Below are 12,299 nucleotides of genomic sequence, written 5' to 3'. Positions count from 1 at the left end.
TAGTTTCGAATCTGGATCATCGACGAAGGGTAGAGGATTTTGCTCATACTACACCCCTCTACTATACATTTAGGAGAAGGTGCACCTCTGAACATTTATGATCAATTTTATTAATCGTCCAAGGTAAATTATACTTCTTGAATATTGATAAAAAGATGTAAACAGAGCACAATGATCTATCTAATCCCAATTCGTTGGCTACGGTCTAGTTTCAATAGGGATGTTGAGGCATCAAGATCTAATGGCTCCTATGATTCCACATGAAATTTAGAAAAGAAGGGTTACATGGTCATTTTACTTCATACCTTAATGGCTCAACGGCTGTATTATCTTTTCTTTATCAGTAACGTAAGTCCAAATAATGAAGGATCCTATAATTAAACCTGTCTTCTCTGTTTCGTTCATTAGAAGCGAAACCAGCACTTGTCTTGGTTTCTTTGCCTGCCATGGCTACTCCCACTCCATTGCCTCTGCAAGAGAGATTCCCTCATAAAAACCCCCTAAAGAGAGCCACAGAACTCACCATCTTCTTCCTCCTCCTTGCTCTCCTCTGTTATCGCCTCCAATCCATTAACAACAATGGTGTGGCTTGGCAATTTGCATTCCTCTGCGAATCGTGGTTCGTCTTCTATTGGGCTCTCATCATGAATCTTAAATGGAACCCAGTTGAATACAGAACATATCCCCAACGCCTCTTAGACAGGTATAATCTCCATTCTCCACCGAACAAATCCATGCTTAAATCATTTATTTTCTTTCAATCTCTTACTCATTCAAGCTGTTAATTCTCAGGGGTATTGAGCTTCCCCCGGTGGATTTGTTTGTGACAACGGCAGACTCTGTTCTTGAACCTCCAATCATCACAGTCAATACTGTTCTTTCCTTGTTAGCTCTTGATTACCCAGCTCACAAGCTCGCTTGTTATGTCTCTGATGATGGCGCTTCGCCTCTAACCTTCTATTCTCTTGTGGAAGCATCTGAGTTTGCAAAACTATGGGTACCTTTCTGCAAGAAACATGATATTAAAATTAGAGCCCCTTTTATGTATTTCTCCGGCGACAACACCGATGACTACTCACCTGAATTTAGACAGGAATGGAGGAAGATTAAGGTATTTCCAGACACTCTAAAATTTGAATGAGATCAAATTCGTTACTGTGAGAGCATTTCTTGACTGAATCTGTAACAGCAGTGTTTGATAGTTATCAAAATGAAACATGCACATCACAATGTCTGTTAAGTTTTTGTCTTTTTCCTTTGTTAGAATGGATATGAACAACTCTGTCAGAGAATTCAAATGGCGGTTCAAAAAGGTGTCCCATATGAGCTGACTGGAGACTTATCAGTCTTTTTAGGAATTGAAAAAAGAAACCATGGAAGCATAATTAAGGTAATCAAGAATGTTGTTTACAAACCCAAATCTTCATTTTCTTGAAAACTTCATGATTATGAATCTGATTTGCAGGTTATATGCGAGAACAAGGAAAATAACTCACATGGTGTACCACATCTAGTATATTTGTCAAGAGAGAAGAGGCCTAAACACCCACATAATTACAAAGCAGGGGCAATGAATGTGTTGGTTAGTTGTAAAGATTAACTTCAAACACATGCATGTCACTAATTAAGCTTGAGTTCTACGTGTTAAGAGACTAATTATATGAAAATTGTTCTCATGTGATCAGACTAGGGTATCAGGCGTGATGACAAACTCTCCTTTCATGCTCAATGTGGATTGTGATATGTTTGCGAATAATCCACAAGTTGTGCTTCATGCTATGTGTCTCCTGCTTGGCTTTGAGAAGGAACTTGAAAGTGGGTTTGTTCAATATCCACAGAAGTTCTATGGAGGTCTTAAGGATGATCCTTTTGGTAATCAGTATGAAGTTTTAACAAAAGTGAGTTACTAAACATGGAAGAATCATTTGTTGAAGAATAAGATTCTCTCTTTCTCTGTCTCTAACTCCCTCAGGTACATATGCTTTGTTCTCTTCAGTTTTTACTTCGCGGATTTATGGGACTGCAAGGGCCTTTATATTGTGGATCAGGATGCGTTCATAGAAGGAAAGTAATATATGGGTTATCAGCAGGAGAAGTAGAAAGCGAAGAGAGAAATCATGGTCATGGCGTTGTTAATGGTAGATGCCTCTTGCTCTGGTCTTCCTCGGGATAGAATTTCTTTTCTTTCTTCTTCTTCTATTTTTTTTAATTAATTAATTAATTAATGAAGGTGAAACAGTTTGAGTCTGGATCTTTCTCTAATGACATTTTAACCACTAGAGTTGATCTCCCACAATCCATAGGATATGGGGATCATATCTGGACCACATGCCATGGTTGATGAGAGAAGGGCTCTAATGGTTAAATATCAATGGAGATCATCCTAATTAGGATTACCATATCATACATATAGGGATTTACCTTGTTGGTGTTCAAAGGTGGACCGTCTCTTAAATGCATGGTGGAGGAGGAGGCGTCAAGATAGGATTATCTAAAGGGTAGAGAATCCCGATTCCCTGATTCAAAGGGTTTGGGAGTTTGGAAATGTAGGTTGTCATAGCATAAGGAGGTAAGAAAAATGTGGACACCACTTTAACCAATATTGTAGGTCTATGATGTGTCAACCAAAAAAAATTATGGAGAAGAGAGAGTAGACGCTCAAGTATTTTCCATCAGCTTTTCTTTTATCTCTTTGGGAAGTAGTTTTCCACTTGTGAGTGTGGACTACACCTTCACCTCATGAGTTTTTGTCTCCTCACCATAAGATATATAGAAGTACATAGGCCACACTCTTGAGCAGAGTAGGTTTTCTTTAAAGTTGAATTGTCTAAATGACATCTTTGTCTTACACCTTTAGAAGATAGTGGAGAAAGAGAATGATATCGTCACATTCCCCTAAAGTGGCATATCTTCCCGCATTCCACAGAATTAGATTTCCCTTGGTTGATCCCTTTGCGTGTCTCCTTATTGAACTTGAAACCGGGGGCAGAGCTACGATACCGTTGGCTAGGGGGTCATGCTACCCCACAAACCCCAACCCAAAAAAATAAATTGAAATTTTCCTTCTAGCCCTCTTTCCAAGTATGAAATATCAGTGCTTCATGACCCTTCTCGATGTTAAATCTTGGCTCTACCCTACCTGAAACTGATGTAAGGACCGCATGACTAGCAAGTGTAATTCTTCTTCCTTGCATATTATTGTGATCATATTTTGGTATCACTACAATCTATTTTGATAATCACATTTTGCCAGGAAAACCATCGAAAGCACAAGCAAAATTTGGAGCTTCAGTACAATTTGCAGAATCAGCAGCTAAAATATTAGATGTGACGAAAAACAGCACAAATCACTCCCTCAATCTTAGAAGCTGCATCGCAGCAGCAATACTTGTTGCCAGTTCAACTTATGAGCAAAATACTGATTGGGGTACTAAGGTAGGAAATGCAATTTTTAAAGATTGATAATTCTATCTTGCACAATTGGAAGTTAGTCTAACACCCAAGTGTACCCATGGGTTATATCAATTAAGATTCATGGATGTCTTATGTGGCTCAAAACCTGAATCCATAAGCAACACCTAAAAGGGTTCTGAAGGTATTGTTTTCTCTTTTGGCAGGTTGGTTGGGTCTATGGATCAACAACATAAGATTTACTCACAGGAAGCAAAATTCATGCAAGAGGTTGGAGATCACTGTTCTCAGATTTGGATTCACCTGCATTTCTAGGGTGTGCACCAACAGGTGGACCCGCAATCATGACCCAAATGACAAGATGGGTCACTGGTTTCCTGGAGGTTCTCTTGAGCAATCGAAGTCCCATACTTGCCACCATCAATGAAAAGCTGGAGTTGAGGCAATGTTTGGCTTATATTTATTTACTGCTATGGGGACCATGCTCTCTACCTGAGTTCTTCTATGCTCTATTGCCAGCATTCAGTATCTTCACTAACACCCATTTCCTACCCACGGTAATCTTTTCTATCCATTCCAACTACAGGCTATGTTTTGTGATGTGGTGAAAACCACTTTCCACCATGTCAAATGTTCCGAGGTTCATCTCAGGGCCTAAACACATTTGAATGACTTTTTTTTGTATTCACCATGGCCGTGGGTTTTGTTTCAAATTTTGAATTCTTCAAAATGATTGGTTGTGGGGCCCATACTTTTTGGAGGTCTTATATTGTTGTTTTGGGGCATTCGGGGTACAAGGGGCATTTTGATCAGTTTAAACTTGATGTATGATTTTTTGTATAACTATTTATGGTCTTAACAGGGTTGAGAGGGGGTAAAAGAAAAGGGACTAGATTATAACTCTATTCATCCTCTTCCTAATAGCAAGACACCATATCTGCTTGGCCATGGATGTATGTTGCCTTCTGGTGAACCATGAATCTTGTGTTATATGTGTGGTTTTGCTCTACTTTTCTTACAGTCCAGCAGAGAGATGAGACATAAAAAATCATTGAATCATCATAGTATTTATCTTCTTTTATTTCTTTTTTGGCTTCCAAACATAACCTGTGAAATACTATTATGCAAGTCTAAGTCACCTAATTTCCATGATGTCTATACAGGTCTCTGAACCAGCTATAGTCATTCCAGCTTCCCTATTCATCATTTATCAGCTCTACAATCTATCAGAGTACATCCAATGTCGCCTTTCAATCAGGACATGGTGGAACAACTCAAGAATGAAATGGATAATCACCTCAACTGGATGCTTGTTTGGAACCCTTAGTTTCTTTCCCAAGTTGATAGGGCTTTCAGAAAATGTTTTCATTGTTACACCAAAGGGTAACCAAGCAGATAACTCCAACCAAGCTGGTTCTGGTACTAAAGATACTGATCCTGGGAGATTCACCTTTGATGAATCACCAGTCTTTGTGGCACCAACATTTCTTTTGTTTGTGAACTTGACTGCACTCTTCGTGGCCTTCTTTGATGGATCTTGTTGGTTGGGGCTAGGGGAGATTTTTTGTTGTGCATGGTTGGTGCTCAATTTTTTGCCATTCCTGAAAGGGCTCTTTCGAAAAGGAATATATGGGATCCCTTGGTCTACTAAATGGAAATCAGCTGTGTTGGCATCACTCTTCCTACTATTCTCAAGACATCTGGCTTCTAAAAGTTGATACATGTCTTTTTCGAATTATAGTTATTTATCCTCAAGGTACAACAATGGTCATGTATGTTTGGGAGAAAAGAAAAAAGGAAAGGAAATGAATGAAAAGCTTGCAAAATATTCATTATTTTTGTTATCCAATGGTGAAAGAATGATGCTATTGTGTTTTTAAATATAAGATAGGCTAGGGGTGAATAAGATTTTCACTAGTGTTAAGATACTGATAGTTTAGGAATAGATGGGGTTCATGGATGTTTTTTTGGCACAGTGGTGGCAGTCTCTTATGTAGAGGTGACATGATAAAAAAAAGTCTTGATTTAATCTTTCATCTTTTCACATCTCTCCCTCCTTCCTTCACATAATCACATCCCCTCGCACCTATTGACTTCCAATCCTTCTCATCGTTTCGATGATAACAAAAAAATAGATGAATAAATAAATAAATATATTCGTAATGATATGAGTTGGCCTAGAATGCTTGTGGAAATGTATTCATAGCTTTGAGTTCCCGTGGTGGGAATTTTAAGTGTGTCACAGTTTTTGTTAACATAAAGAGTAAATTGCTCCAGCACTCTTGCTGTAATCAAAACAAAAGGCTGATTTAGGCCATCAACTTTGTCCCTTTCTTAGAAATCGGTGCCAGTAGAATGTGGCGGTCGGCCCTTCTGCTCCATGCGAAGACATCATTCACTCTTAGAACTGTTGTTCTCTCCTCAAGTAGAGCACTACTCCTTTGGTTACTGCAGCAAGCAGTGTGAAGAAACTTGTTACTACCCAATGAAGGCATGAAACAGCTATGCGAGAAAGATTGAGCTCTTGAAATGTATTGATTAACCACTCTTGATACTGTTCCCGAAGTAGACACATCCATGTTTAAAGGTTAGCATTTTTTTCCCCTTAATTCCCTGTAAAGTAAATTTATAATTTCCCTTGACTAAGGCCATCTTCTTCGTCTTAATTGATTCTTGATAGCTGACATTAGTAAACCAAATAGATTTTTCAAGTATTCATTGGTTCTATGTTGATCATCTTCCCTTGCTCGCAGCTACTTCCAAAAACTTAGAAATGATGTCATAGTGAGATTATTAAGCACTCTGTGCACATCAATCTCAAATTTTCTTTTCCTCTTCTCTTCTCTTCCCATTGCTCTAATATTTTCAATGTGCTCCTCACCATTTCTAGCACCCAATTCCATACACAAACTAAGGGGAAGCCCTTGTGATTTGTTGTCTCGACTCTCGTGCGACTCTCACCCTCAATTCAACTTACCCATCTCTCATGATCAGCTTAGAAAGAGAATCTATGGAAACCTTCTCAAATGAGCCATGGGCATTAAGAAGTGCTTTCTTAATCATTTCATGACTATAAATAGCAATTTGAGGTTTCTCACTAGGATCAAAAGGCTGAAATAATTTTCTCTGTCCACCATTTTTACAAATAAGTGGTGATATGTATTAGGTGTGATAAGAATGATTTTTCATCTTTTCCCTAATTGTCTCTAATTTGAATTCTTTCCATATCATTTTATCCTCTCATTTGAATTATTTCCATATCATTTCATCTTTTCATTTGAATTCTTTCCATTCATCACTCCTCTCATTTGAATTCTTTCCATTCATCATTCTTTACATTTGAATTCCTTCCATACCATCTCATCTTTCCATTTCATCAATATCCTAATTTGGCATTGGCTTGATTAGGTTTCTCTATTAAATCATTTCCATACAAACATTTCCATGCATGTATTATATTTCCATACAAACATTTCCATGTATTGTATTTCCATGTTTTATATCTTTCTTTTATTGTTCATAGTTACCTAACAGCATGGGATGTATGCTATCTATATATGTGAGGTTCTCTCATATGAAATCATTTAACTATTTAAACATTGAGGTTGTTTCTTAATATGGTATCAGAGCCTAATATGGTATGAGAGAATTGGAACCTCCTCATCCAAGAGAACTCTATCTTCAAGTTTCTTTTGCCAACATGAGTAATTCCAATCAAATATATGTTTCCAATATCAAACACACAATTCAAGGTTTTGAACCAGCACCATTGCTATTGCAAGAATTTACAAGTGCTGCCTCCATCAACTAAGTTTGGAACAGGAGAACCCATATTAAAGCCTTTGGTATTGCATTATCATTGTTGCGCGGGACCAACTATGATAAGTTCACCATAGAATGTAGTAATTTGCATATTCCAACATCAGGACAGAGTCGGCTTGCAATGAAGTCCAAGAGGATCTTGTGGTGACACAGCCACGGTACATAAAACCAAGTGATATCGGCCCTCTACGTCTTCCGGCTTAGTAAAAAGTTCATCGTATTCTCTCTTTGGAGTTGTAAGCAAAGTTGGATCTAGAGAAGTAGCAAATTCTAAAGCCGAGATCACAAGATTGGTTCCATCTTCTCCAACCAAGTAAACTGACCCAGCTCTAGAGGAGCTTCAATTTAAGAACGGACCAAGAACTGAACAGATTGTCGCATTCCACTTATTGGAACCACTGCCCAGCTTGGACATCCATATCCATATGAACAGAGGACATCAAAAGACAGCTAGAAACACTATGATAATCAGAGAACATTGTGGCCTTCAATATCCATCTCAACGGATATGTGCCCTCAGTCAACGAAAATCTAGCCGAATCATTCTGTAATTGTATAATCAAGGAAAAAGATGTGAGATTTAGGAAGAACAAAGGAGATAATGTGGTTTGGCCAGAGGCCTATGTCCACGGGAGAAAGGAGGTTGTTTTAGTTTTCATTGATTCTAGGGTTTTACAATGATCCACAATTTATAGGCTTATTTCCACCGCCTTACCCTCTCTACCTGGGTACGGGTTATGATCCGACCCAATACAATTTAACACTCCCCCTCAAGTTGGAGCATGAACGTCATGAATGCCCAACTTGCTAAGAAGAAAATGATATAGTTCTTGACTCAAAGCTTTAGTAAAAATATCTTCCACTTGATGCTTAGAAGAAACATAAATTGTTTGAATTTGCCGAGCCTGAAGTTTTTCACGAATCACATGACAATCGATCTCAATATGCTTTGTTCGCTCATGGAAGATTGGATTTGCAGCAATGTGTACAGCCGCTTTATTGTCACAAAATAGATCCATAGGTTCTAGATGCAAAACTCCTAAATCCTTAAGTAGATAGCATAGCCAAGTCAATTCACAAGTTGTCATGGACATGGATCTGTATTCCGCTTTAGCAGAAGATTGGGAAACAATTGACTGCTTTTTACTCTTCCAAGAGATAGGACTTGATCCAATGAAAACACAATAGCTAGTAGTAGAACGACGAGAAGTGGCACAATTTGCCCAATCTGAATCACAATAGGCATTAATGTGTAGGTTGTTAGCAAAAGATAACAAAATGCCTTTCCCTGGACAAGATTTTAAATAGCGTCAAATCCGAAATGCAGCATCCAAGTGAGGTTTTCTAGGTTTCTCCATAAATTGACTAAGAACTTGCACAACATAAACAATATTTAGGTGTAGTGACTGTGAGATAAATCAATCTTCCAACAAGTCTTCTATATTATGTTGGAGTAGCAAGAAGTTCGTCATCTTCACTGTTCAATTTTAAGTTTAGCTCCATAGGACAATTGATGGGTTTGGATCCAAGTAGACCTGCATCATTAAGCATCTCCAAGGTATATTTCCTTTGAGAAAGGAAGATACCTTTAGTTGATCGAGCAACCTCAATGCCAAGAAAGAATTTGAGAGTGCCCAAGTCTTTGATATGAAAGCGACTATGAATAAATAATTTCAAAGCATTAATGGAAACTTGATCATTACCAGTAATAATTATATCATCCACATAACCAAAACAATAGTGATGCTAGACCCACTGGAAGATACAAACAAAGAATAATCAGCTAATGATTGTTTGAATCTAGCAAGTTATAGAGCAGAAGTGAACTTGGAGAACCAATTGCGAGAAGCTTGTTTTAAACCATATATGGACTTATGAAGATGACAAACCAGATTATTCTCCCCCTTTCAGGAAAAACCAGGTGGCAAAGACATGTACACTTCCTCATCTAGATCACTCTGAAGAAAAGCATTGTTAACATCCATTTAAAAAAGAGGTCAACCTTTAATTGAAGCAATAGCAAGGAGGCATCGCACAGTGACTAATTTCGCAATAGGGGAAAATGTTTCTTGGTAGTCAACACCTTCAATTTGAGTAAAGACTTTGGCAACCAAGCAAGCTTAGTAGCGTTCAATAGAACCATTAGCTCGATATTTAATTTTGTATACCCATTTACATTGGATAGCAACCTTGCCAGGGGGAAGAGGTTGCAAGCTCCAAGTATGGTTTAGCTCAAGAGCCTTAATCTCATTAGCCATTGCAACACACCATTTGGGACTGTGGGAAGCCTCAACAAAGGAACGAGGTTCAAAATCAATAGAAATACTAGAAAGGAAAACACGATGAGTAGGGGAAAAAGCCGAATACTAGAGGTAATTATTGAGAGGATAAGGGCAAGAAGGAAGAGAATCAACATTGCACTAATAGTCGTGGAAGTGAGGAGGGTGAGTAGGACGAGTACTACGACAAAGAGGGACGCTAGGATCATCAGAGTGTGATCCTAGTAAAGAGGGGGTGGGGTAGGAGGAGGAGGGGATACTGGATCATCAATTGTAGGACAAGGAAGGACAGGTGGATAAGAGGAGTGGGGAGAAGGAACGGATTGAGGGAAGGTTGCATGTTGGTATGGAAATATCGTCTCATGAAATATGACATCCCTACTAGTGAATATCTTATGAGTGATAGGGTTATAAATATGATATGCCTTTTGCCCATATGGATACCCAACAAAAATGCCTAGAATAGCACGTGAAGAAAACTTAGATTGATGAGGAGTTAAATTCTTAGCATAACATAAACAACCAAAAACACTAAGATGAGAATACTTAGGTGAAACACCAGTCACAAGCTCATTTGGGGTTTTCCCCTTTAACAAGTGTGTAAGGAGACAATTAATGAAATAAACTGCAGTTTGAACACATTCCCCCTAAAAAGTTAAAGGTAGATGTGCTTGAAAACGTAAAGCTCGAGCAACCTCAAGGATATGTCGATGTTTACGTTCAGCAATTCCATTTTGTTGAGGAGTAGTAACACAACTACGTTCATGAATTATGCCCAACTCATTAAAGTAAGAAGAGAGAGAGAGAGAAACTCAAGACCATTATCACTACAAAATTTCTTGACAAGGCAATTAAATTGTGTTTTTACCATGGCAATGAAATTTTTAACAAGACATCGAGTTTCAGACTTGTGACGCATAAGAAAAACCCAAGTACATCAAGAATAATCATCAACAATGGTAAAAAAGTAATGTGCACCAGAAAAAGAAGCAATAGAAAAATCACCCCATATGTCACAATGTAAAAGAGAAAAAGGACAATTACTCCGTTCAACATGCATTGGAAAAGGTAAATGTGAATGTTTAGCAAGATGACAAATATCACAATGTCGAGGTGAAATGGTAACATCATAAACAATTTGAAATAAAAAATTGTGAGGAAAATGAGAAGGATGTCCTAATCGCCAATGCCACATGTCAAAATTTTGTGAAGTTTGTGAAAGAAAGGAAGCAAAATGATCATGAGCACGATAAAAGTAGAGACCAGCATGCTTTTCACCAATCCCAATCACCCGTTTTCGTGGTGAAGTCCTGAAAAACACAAAAATCAGGAAAGAAAATAATAGCACAATGCAGAGATTTAGTGAGTTGACTGATAGACAATAAATTATAATGAAAACCAGGAACATAAAGCACATTATGAAGGTGAATAGAAGAAGATAAGTGAGCAGTCTCTTTGTGAGTCACTGGGACAAATGTACCATTGGGTAGACAAATAGGTCTAGAATAAGTATAAGGTAAAACATTATTTAAAAGATGCAAAGAGTGGGTTATATGATTGGTGGCATTTGTATCAATGATCCAATGAGATGAAGAAATGGAGGAACAATAAATAGACTCACCAGATAGATTAGAAAAAGGTTGAGGGCTTCCAATATTGGCAAATTGCATAAACTGCTGATATTGTTCGGCATTGAGAGATGTGCTAGAGCTAGGAGCCACTGTAGAAGTTGCAACATTGGATGAAGAGGAACCTGAATCTGGCACTTTAGGAGGGAAACCATGAAGTTTATAACAACGAGCCTTCAAGTGCCCTTCACGTCCATAATGATCACATTTAGGTCTTGTTCGATGAGTGCCAAAAGAATGACTTGGACGGCCGGAATTATTTTTAGTAGCGGCAAGTGCAACGGCATCAGGATGAGTAGGTACAGAATGAGTAATCCGCAATTCGCATTGTCGCTCTTCTTGAAGAACCATAGAAAACACTTTGTTAATATTTGGAAGAGGTTCTATGGTCAAAGTCTGGCAGCTAATAATAGAGTAGTTATCATTAAGTCCCATTAAGAATTGAAAGACCTTCTCTGCATGCTGTAATGTTGTCAATTCCCTTAAGGCCCCACAAGAGCATTGTGGAATAATAGAAAATGATGCCAACTCATCCCAAAGAGCTTTCAATTTATTATAGTAAATTGAAACAAAAGAGTGACCTTAAGTGTGGTTACTAATAGTTTGTTTCAAGTGATATATGTGAATGGCATCCCCTTTAGTAAAACGCTCCACCAAATCATTCCAAAGATCATAGGACGTCTCAATAAAAGCCACTAAAGATAAGATCTCGGGAGAAATAACATTAAGTAACCAAGATAAGACCACGTCATTACACCTAATCCAAGCATCGACCGCGGAAGGTGGGGATGAAGGTTTAGATAAGTTGCCAGTAATGAAACCAACTTTATTCTTGGCAGAGAGAGTCATCCGCATAGCCTATCGCCAAGTATGATAATTATTGCCAATGAGGACTTGAGTGACTAGAATGATACCCGGATTGTTAGAAGGATGAAGATAATAAAGTGAATGATAACCACTGGAGTCAATAGCAGACGGCGAAGCATCCAAAGAGGCAACCATCATTTGCAATAAAAAAAACTCAAAAGGACAAAACAAGCACTAATATGGTTGCCAATCAAAGGGAATATAATCCTATGTGTTGGCTGTATATGTGTTGCAATAGATCAACAACCTCTGTTGTTGTTGTTGTTGTTGTTGTTGGTTTTATTTTATTTTA

The 12,299-nt window shown here is 38.1% G+C and overlaps 1 pseudogene across 1 annotated transcript; it reads left to right on the top strand.

The window, feature by feature from the left end:
- The first annotated feature begins 408 nt into the window (after nt 1-408).
- Nucleotides 409-5,252, top strand: LOC149007810 (cellulose synthase-like protein H1; annotated as a pseudogene). Its single transcript, XR_016175059.1, has 9 exons — nt 409-703; nt 793-1,111; nt 1,265-1,390; nt 1,466-1,582; nt 1,686-1,898; nt 1,997-2,138; nt 3,254-3,435; nt 3,618-3,968; nt 4,575-5,252. The product of XR_016175059.1 is annotated as a cellulose synthase-like protein H1 (transcript).
- Nucleotides 5,253-12,299: the final 7,047 nt, after the last annotated feature.

Source organism: Hakea prostrata, chromosome 8 (genome assembly GCF_041222555.1).
Source record: "Hakea prostrata isolate BN-2017 chromosome 8, UWA_Hpros_2, whole genome shotgun sequence".
Taxonomy (NCBI): Eukaryota; Viridiplantae; Streptophyta; class Magnoliopsida; order Proteales; family Proteaceae; genus Hakea; species Hakea prostrata.
This window is presented reverse-complemented; position numbering and strand designations above follow the sequence as displayed.